The sequence below is a fragment of the Teleopsis dalmanni genome, chromosome 1 (genome assembly GCF_002237135.1).
Source record: "Teleopsis dalmanni isolate 2A chromosome 1, ASM223713v2, whole genome shotgun sequence".
In the NCBI taxonomy this organism is placed as follows: domain Eukaryota; kingdom Metazoa; phylum Arthropoda; class Insecta; order Diptera; family Diopsidae; genus Teleopsis; species Teleopsis dalmanni.
In genome coordinates this window covers 223,789,543-223,797,578 of record NC_051846.1, presented here as the reverse complement: position 1 = coordinate 223,797,578, position 8,036 = coordinate 223,789,543, and the positions used below count along the sequence as shown (strand labels likewise).

Below are 8,036 nucleotides of genomic sequence, written 5' to 3'. Positions count from 1 at the left end.
GGGTAAGCTGTATCTTATTTCATTAATTGATGGATGAGTGTTGAGACCTGACATTGGTCTTATATTTAAAAATGTGTTTTATAAACAACCTTGGTTTAGTTTTCCAGATTAGATTTATAAAAGTGTTGGATGTTTCTTGAAAGGATTATAGGGCAATTGTAATATACAATTAAGAGTGTAAACTTAACCACCGAAACATTTATAATGATTATTTTTAACAGGGAATACAGTTTTAATGAAATTTATATATCTTTGATATCGATCACGCTTGCCATTATCTTGTCTAAAAAATGGACCTTTATGAACATTTTTGTCCAAGATATATTTAAGTAAAAGAAACGTCTTTACTCTTACACCACGAATGATTGTTTCTAAGGATTGTTTTCTAAGTGCAAGAATTTGAATCTATGAACGATAAAGGCACGCTTTAAATAACCATGCTTTAAGTTTAGTTCCAATTCTTCTTTCCGTTTATAATGGTCACGTTTCTTTGAGACTTAAAGTGATTTTTTTTAAATGTTAAATTTTTATATATCATTAGAGCTTTCTTTAGCGCTTTAATACTTTTAGCATATATACATATTTAGCATACATTTTTTTTTATATTCAACCAATTAGGAGTTAATTGATTTAATTTCCAATACTTTTGTGTTTTTCCTTAATACCATTATAATATTATCTTGTAATATTATTTTGAACGTAATGCGAAAGGATCTGGCTCCACATTAGTGGAACAGTAATCTTGAGTTAATTTTATTTATTCTGGAAGTTCATCTTTTTCGTGTTCTAACTTAATCTATAGTGCGACTGCTTTAGTTTTGCCTCCTTCTTCCGTTTCTAGTCACGTTTTCAAATCATATATTTCTTCTTCCATCAAAAGTTTATCACCGTTCAAATGTTTATTTTCGCTACGCAAAAACTTAAATTCTTTTTCCATCTCAGTAATGCTTGTGTTGGAGCGCTTGAACTCAAATAATTAATAATTGTTTTGATTAAACTCTTCTAAATTTGATATATTCTATATTGTAAGTTATATATTTAATATATTGTACAACTCATTCCCATGTTGATATTTTAAATTATCATATAAATCTCTTTATCAGTATCGATCTGTTTACCCATAACACACATTTTATCAGTGAGAAATTGTATTTCCCTTGACAGCTTATCTGTGTGAAGTCGATATCTGTTATATCGATTGTAGTACTTACTGTTTTTATATCGATATTACCTGAGACTATCCATCCCAAAGAAGTCTCCTGTAGTATCATTCCATTGAATTTCTGAATTTTTGTTTGTAAAATTTCAGGCATCAAATCAGATCCAATAATAATGTCGATTCTGCTTACAGTGTAGAATTACATTTGTAATTGAGTACGACATCTTTTAAAGAGAATATTAGAAGTCGATATCTGCTATATCGAGTGTAGTACTTTCAGTTCTTATATCAATATTACCTGAGACTATCCATCCCAAAGAAGTCTCCTGTAGTATCATTTTATTGAATTTCTGAATTTTTGTGCTCTTGTAGATCCAGATGAATGATATACTCTTTTCTTATTATATTTTATTATACAGATAGAATTTATTTTTAGCGACGAATTATTTCGGGTTTCCAGAAAAAGTATTACTTAATTTGAGAGATGTGTGCATATTTTTTTTATTTAATTATTTAATGAAGTGCTATGAGGGACACACTTTCAATGCACTATCTTACATACTAACTTACAAACTAACAAATTAAATTGAACATACTAATTAAATTGTTGAACAACAAAAAAATTTATTCAAAACCAATCATTCAAAACCAATAAAATAAACGATTAAAAATTGAAATCCGGGTCGACGGACCGGACGGCGTATAAAAATTGGCACGTACACTGTCTAAATTTTCGTTATCCTGGCCTTTTAAGCTAGATCAAAATTATTTTTACAGTTTTTTAAATATTGTTAAATATATATTAATTATTTATTTGAACTTACTTCACGTATTTCTAAAAATAAACGGAAATTATATATGCCCATCGTCAGTATCGTCAGTAGTAGGCATGTAATCACAGCCAAGTCAAACCAATTCATCGTCATAAAACTTCTAAAATTAATAACAAATATATTTATTATTTATTTCAAGTATTGTTAATATAATTTTAAATATTAAATATAAATTTTAAAATATTGTTGTGATTATTCCCACATTATTCACGTGTTCGTTTGCGATCAACTTGAATTTCTGTGGAACGTTTATTATCTTCTATACATTGAAGATAATATCTGTGTTTCAAACACACACTATTATTTTTAATAACAACAATATTTCAAAAACTTATTTTCCAACTAACTGACATTATAATAAATTATCACAGTTTACTTAAATATAAATACAATATAAATACAAATAAATATAAATTTTAAATACAAATTCAGATACCAATCGCCTAAGTTCAAAATTTTTGCATGACGTGAGTTCTTGTAAACTTTATTTTAATTAAACTTTTTTTAATTTAAAATTTTTTTATTTAATTTTTTTTATTTAAAATTTTATTATTTAAAATTTTTTTATTTATAAATTTTTTTTATTAATTTTTTTTTTGCACGAATTTCTTTTATTCATGTATATTATATTCAAATACATTGTCTTGTCTACATATGGTTTATCTGAGGTTCTCCATTACATAGCACCTGATCAGAAAAATAATTAAGTATTAAATATTAACCTTAACAGCAAGACGCTATAAAAAACAAAAGTCGTATATCGCAAAAAAGGTACCAAATAGGAAAATCTCAGTACCAAGTATCTAGATACAAGCAAAAATATAATAACAGCAGAAAAACTTCAATTAAATGTGATCAATAAATAAAGTCATTAAAATACGTAAGCCCACATTGTATACATAAGTGGCTTAAGTCGAAAAAAATAACAAAAACATTACGATAATAATAGAAAAAAGAAGAACTCGTAGAAAATTCTGTAGAGAAGAAAACACTAGATTTAATTTTTAACTGCCGCCTTAAATGAAATATTTGAATATGTCAGGTGCTGTTCACGATCTCTTCTTACCATGAGTTGTTATTATGTCGGCTTATTTTGATAATATACGCGTGCCTTGCAAAAATTTCCAAATAATGAAAAAATGTGATAGGCATTTGATTTAATTGTCTTTAAATATACGAATATATATACAATAGAAAACTTACAATCTCTTTTAAGCCACGGAAATCAGTTAGTTGATCATATATAATATAAATAAGAAGTCGAAACTATTCTCCTGATACCACAACGCGTTCAACTCCAAAGTGAGACACAAGACTTACTTAACGGTGATTGGAGTATAAACTAGTAAATCTGTAGTAATGTCCAGGATAACTAAACACCTTTAGTCCCTTGAAATTAATCAAAGGTTATATTACTATATATCTTATGTGTATTCCTTATTAATGCGATGTGACTGTTTATTAAGATTTGATTTTGTTAAATTACTGATATTTTTTGAGAGTGAATTACTAGGTACAGCCCTTACTTTGTAGGTAAGTGGATTTTTTAAAGTAAAAGTACAAGTACTCAAAATGTTAGTTTTCTAAGCATAAATAAAGTACTTATCATCAAATCTTGGTGATCTACTTATAAAAATATATCTTACGAACTCATCAAAATACATCGTGTGAACACTGCAAGGCTTACTGCAGTTCTTCCTATTCATTGTTGTACAGGAACCCACGTACAGAAACTACGCATTCCTCTTAATCCTCATTGTAGAAGTTGTGGAAACGTACAGGGAGAAGGAAACCAAAAAAAACACTTCTTTTGTGAATGCCTGGTTTTGGCGTTCAGAAGAAATAGAATTTTAGAAAACTACCTCTTTGACAGCTTATCAGACTGTTCAACGATAAAGATAAAATACTAATTAAATAATCTAAACTCGACGGGATAGATTTAGTGTCTACACTTTTATACTAGAGATTCTTATGAGGGATGTGGTGGCAAAACAGCATTACCGTTCTTGAACGTAATTGGATAGAGAAGTTTTGAAAGTGTTGAAAGTTAGTTTGTAGTAAGAGAATGGTCAACATTCTTTGCATTTATATAATTTCGGTGTAAAGGTTTCGAAAAGTAGTACTGTAACGACACGGATTCTCCCGTTTCGTTATATATAATTTATGCTGGGGTATCCTCAGTCTTTTCCAGGGGGTCGCTACAATAAATTTATATTCGCGGAGACAGGACTTCTCAAAATAAAAATAATGCGTTTAATTTTTTTAAATACTGATTTATTTAAAATATTAATAATTCATTAAAATAATATGTAATAAAGAAAAGAATTCAATTAAACGTAACAAGATAAACCTGGAGATTAACTATTTGTACAATTTTCAACGATTTATATAAGATAGCTTTATATAGATTATTATTTCTTCAATCGTATTTCAATAACTTGAGATTTTAAACGCATGCAAATTCTGAATGTATTTCCTTAGTCGTATTTCAAAGAGATTGGTTAAATTTAATTAGATATGACTTGTGAGATGTTTCCTTGTGACCAGCTGTATTTGGAAGCTGTCCCTGTAGAGTTCACAGTGGTGGCTGATCCGGTTTCGTGGTTGTACCTTAGTATAATTTCGGTGATTATTCTGCTCGATGAGTACCTACTGGACGAAACGGGGTTAGTGAATATATATATGTCTTGTTATATTGAATATATATATAAAGTGTCTCCGCGCCTGGACTTAAAACCGCCCATGCACTCGTAAACAATTATATATATATTTTAAATAGGTTATACACTAGGCTTAAAACCGTCACTGTGTCAGACAATTTTTAATATTTATTTATTTTATGTGTTGACATACAATGCCACCGAGTGATCATACAAGACACACTAAATTCTTAGAAAATTGCGCCGTCTTTTATACGCATCCTCTTGAACTTTTTGTGTAAAGTAACAAAGCTTTGAGTTGATCTTAGTTGAACTTAATGCACTTTAACACTTTTGCATAAAAGCTTCCTTGTGCATCTTTTTGCAGCGAATTGCATTCTGACGTTTTTGACGTTTGCAAATGTTTGTTTACATTTTTATAAAAAGCGGCGGTGCTCGTGTTTTTATTTTTATGGTTGAATTATTTATAAATAAAATAATAAATAATTTATAAATAAATTATTATTTATTAATTTAAATAAATTTATGTGGAAAAATAATGAAGGTATGTTATATTGTTATTTTTATTCATATACCTTTTTGTATTTATTATTAAAATGTTTCCTCCTAATTACAGATTACTTCACGTATTTTGTTCAAAGTGGTGGTGTTACTAAATTTATGTAGGTTGGAAATTATTACAAAATTTCCATCCTTATATTTCCCTCCTTCTCCGAGGAAAATTTATTTGCCACTATCTGCCTGCATGATTTCTGTGCCGTTTCTTTGGGCTCTTGAATATTTTGAAAAATTTATCTTGGTGTATACTAACAAGATCATAGTCCTTCTGCTGAAGTACACCTAAGTTATTCATCTGCTTCTGCAGGTTTTGGGTGCTGAATGGTTTTGGAATTCCTAGACTTAGTTCCTGTACTTGTATCAGAGGATTGTCTAGCTTATCTTTCGGACGTGTGGAATCATTTTTTTCTTCTTCTGGCTGTGGCTTTCGTTGACTATCGTGGTTAATTGAAACGTGTTGCAATGATTGTGTCGGACTTGGGGTTCCTTGAGTCAATCGAACTCGTCTGGTATGATCTTTGATTACTGTAACCTTTTGTTGACCTTGTTGTGTTTCAATATCTTGAACTTGATGTTGTTCTACGTATCCTTGTGTATCTTGAATTTTAACTTGTGTTATATGGTGATTCCTCGTTGGATTGATTCTTTTTGGTTGATTAACTACCTGTGAATTTTTCTTGCTAGGACTTGGATCTTTGTGCCGTTGAATCTTTTGTTTTTGCGCTTTGATTACGCTTGGTTCTTTCTTTCGTTGTACTTTCTGTGTTTGAACTTGTAATATTTGATGATTTGGGGTGACTTGCTGTTGTTTAGATACTTCGAAATTTTCTTTGATAAATATTGGTTTTAACTGGTTTTGTAGTTCTTGTATTTCAAATGATACTATTTCACGGTTTGGTGTGACTCGCTGTTGTATAGATACTTTGGGATTTTGCTTGTTGGGTCTTGAATCTTGCTGTGGTTTGCACGCTTGGATTTGGAGCATACGTTTAAATTCTGTGGCTTGGTCCTGATTGAACGATTTTAAGTTTTCTTTGAACGATGTGACATGTTGCGGTGTTTGGTGTACTGATACTTGCTTCGTTTGACTATGAAATATTTCCTGATCTGGTGTAACTCGTGCTGGCTTAAATACTTCGGGATTCTTCTTTGTGAGTTTTGGGTTTACTTGTCGTTGTGTTTCTTCTATCTGTGAATTTCCTCTGATGGGCCTAATATTTTGTGATTCTTGCTTTGGTTCGCATGGTTGGATTTGCAGCATTTGTTGAACTTCTGTGACTTGGTTTCGATTGAATGGTTTTAGATTTCCTCTAACTGGCATGGCATGTTGGATATTCTGCTGAGTTAATACTTGGTACATTTGATTTTGAAATATATCTTGATCTTGTATGATTCGTGCTGTTACTTGCTTAGCTGTCGGCTGGTTGCGTTGCTGATTACTTCTCTGCTGGTTGAGGATAGGTGAATCGGAATTTGAACTGGGAATAAGTTTGTCCTGTATCGGCGTAGTAGGTATGCGTCTCACTGTATTTTCCAATACCATTATTTGAGCATGTTCAACTTCTATGCGACCAACTATCACTTCCTGTCGAACACTGCCTCGACTCACTTTATCCTGTTCTGCGCGAAGTTCTTCGAAGTCATCTGCTAGTGTTGCTAATTCTGTTAAGCTCGAAAAGTCTAGACGTTTGATGTACATTTGGTACTCTGTGCGCATATTTCGGTATATTCGCTCCAATTGCGAATCTTGGTTCATGCCTGTGTGTCGCATAAGATATTTGATTTCCAGTACATAATCTTTAAAATTTTCTTGTTCCTTCTGAACTCGTGCTCGCACCTCGTCTTCTAATCTTTCGAAATACCTATATGAAAGGAAAAATCTTAGAAAGTCCATCTTGAAGCTTGACCAAAGGTTCCAATGCTTATTGTTTTTGCGATACCACATCAGTGCTTTGTCTTCAAGCAGTATGGGCATCATCCTGGGAACTAAATTCACGTTGATGTCGTCAAGGTCTGCTACCTCTTCTATGCTTTCCACAAAATATATTGGATCTATTCCTCCATTGTACTTTACAGACCATTTTCGTATCCGCTCGACGCTTTGAGCATACGATAAGGCCATGATGTGCTGCTTATGCGAACGTCTTGTATGTTTCTCTGTTAAACTGGCTTGAATTGAACTATGAGCGAGAGTATCCAGATTTTATCTTATAATCATGTTTGCCTGTGCCATTGCAACGTGGATATTACTTTGTTTTAATTTTGAGAAGTCTGTCTGTCCCTGCTCGGGCGCCAATTGTAACGACACGGATTCTCCGTTTCGTTATATCCTTTGCCGGGGTAACCTCAGCCCCTTCCAGGAGTCGTTTACAATAAATTTTTATTTGCAAAAACAGGACTTCTCAAATAAAAGATTGTGGTTATAGTTTCAGAACAATTTATTTATAAAAAAAAATTCAATGACGTATAAAAAGTATTTAAATGTGATAATTATTATTATTATTAATGGAAAAAAATTTGTATTATGACTGGGACGGCACGTCAGTGGGAGTTGATACTTTGGAAAACTCTCAAGGGGATTACTTCCAATGACTGTTTCGGAGGGATTCTAAATGGTCTATTCTGGTCTTGTAGTTGGCTTCTATGTTCACCTGTTCGGATAATAAAATAAAAAAAAGAAAGATATTGAGGAATATATGTTTGATTTATATAATACACATATAATGGTGTCCAAGCGCGTTGACTTAAAACCGCCTTACGCTCGTAAACGATTATATATATACTTTTGTATTAGTTATACACATTGACTTAACACCGCCTCTGTGT

At 31.5% G+C, this 8,036-nt stretch overlaps 1 long non-coding RNA gene across 1 annotated transcript; it reads right to left on the bottom strand.

Annotated features, from left to right (window-relative positions):
- Positions 1 to 1,809: 1,809 nt before the first annotated feature.
- Positions 1,810 to 2,303, bottom strand: LOC119667824. The gene is made up of 3 exons (XR_005251423.1): positions 2,195 to 2,303; positions 1,984 to 2,092; positions 1,810 to 1,913 (listed from the first exon to the last, which is right to left on the bottom strand). It is a non-coding gene; the product is annotated as an uncharacterized LOC119667824 (long non-coding RNA).
- Positions 2,304 to 8,036: the final 5,733 nt, after the last annotated feature.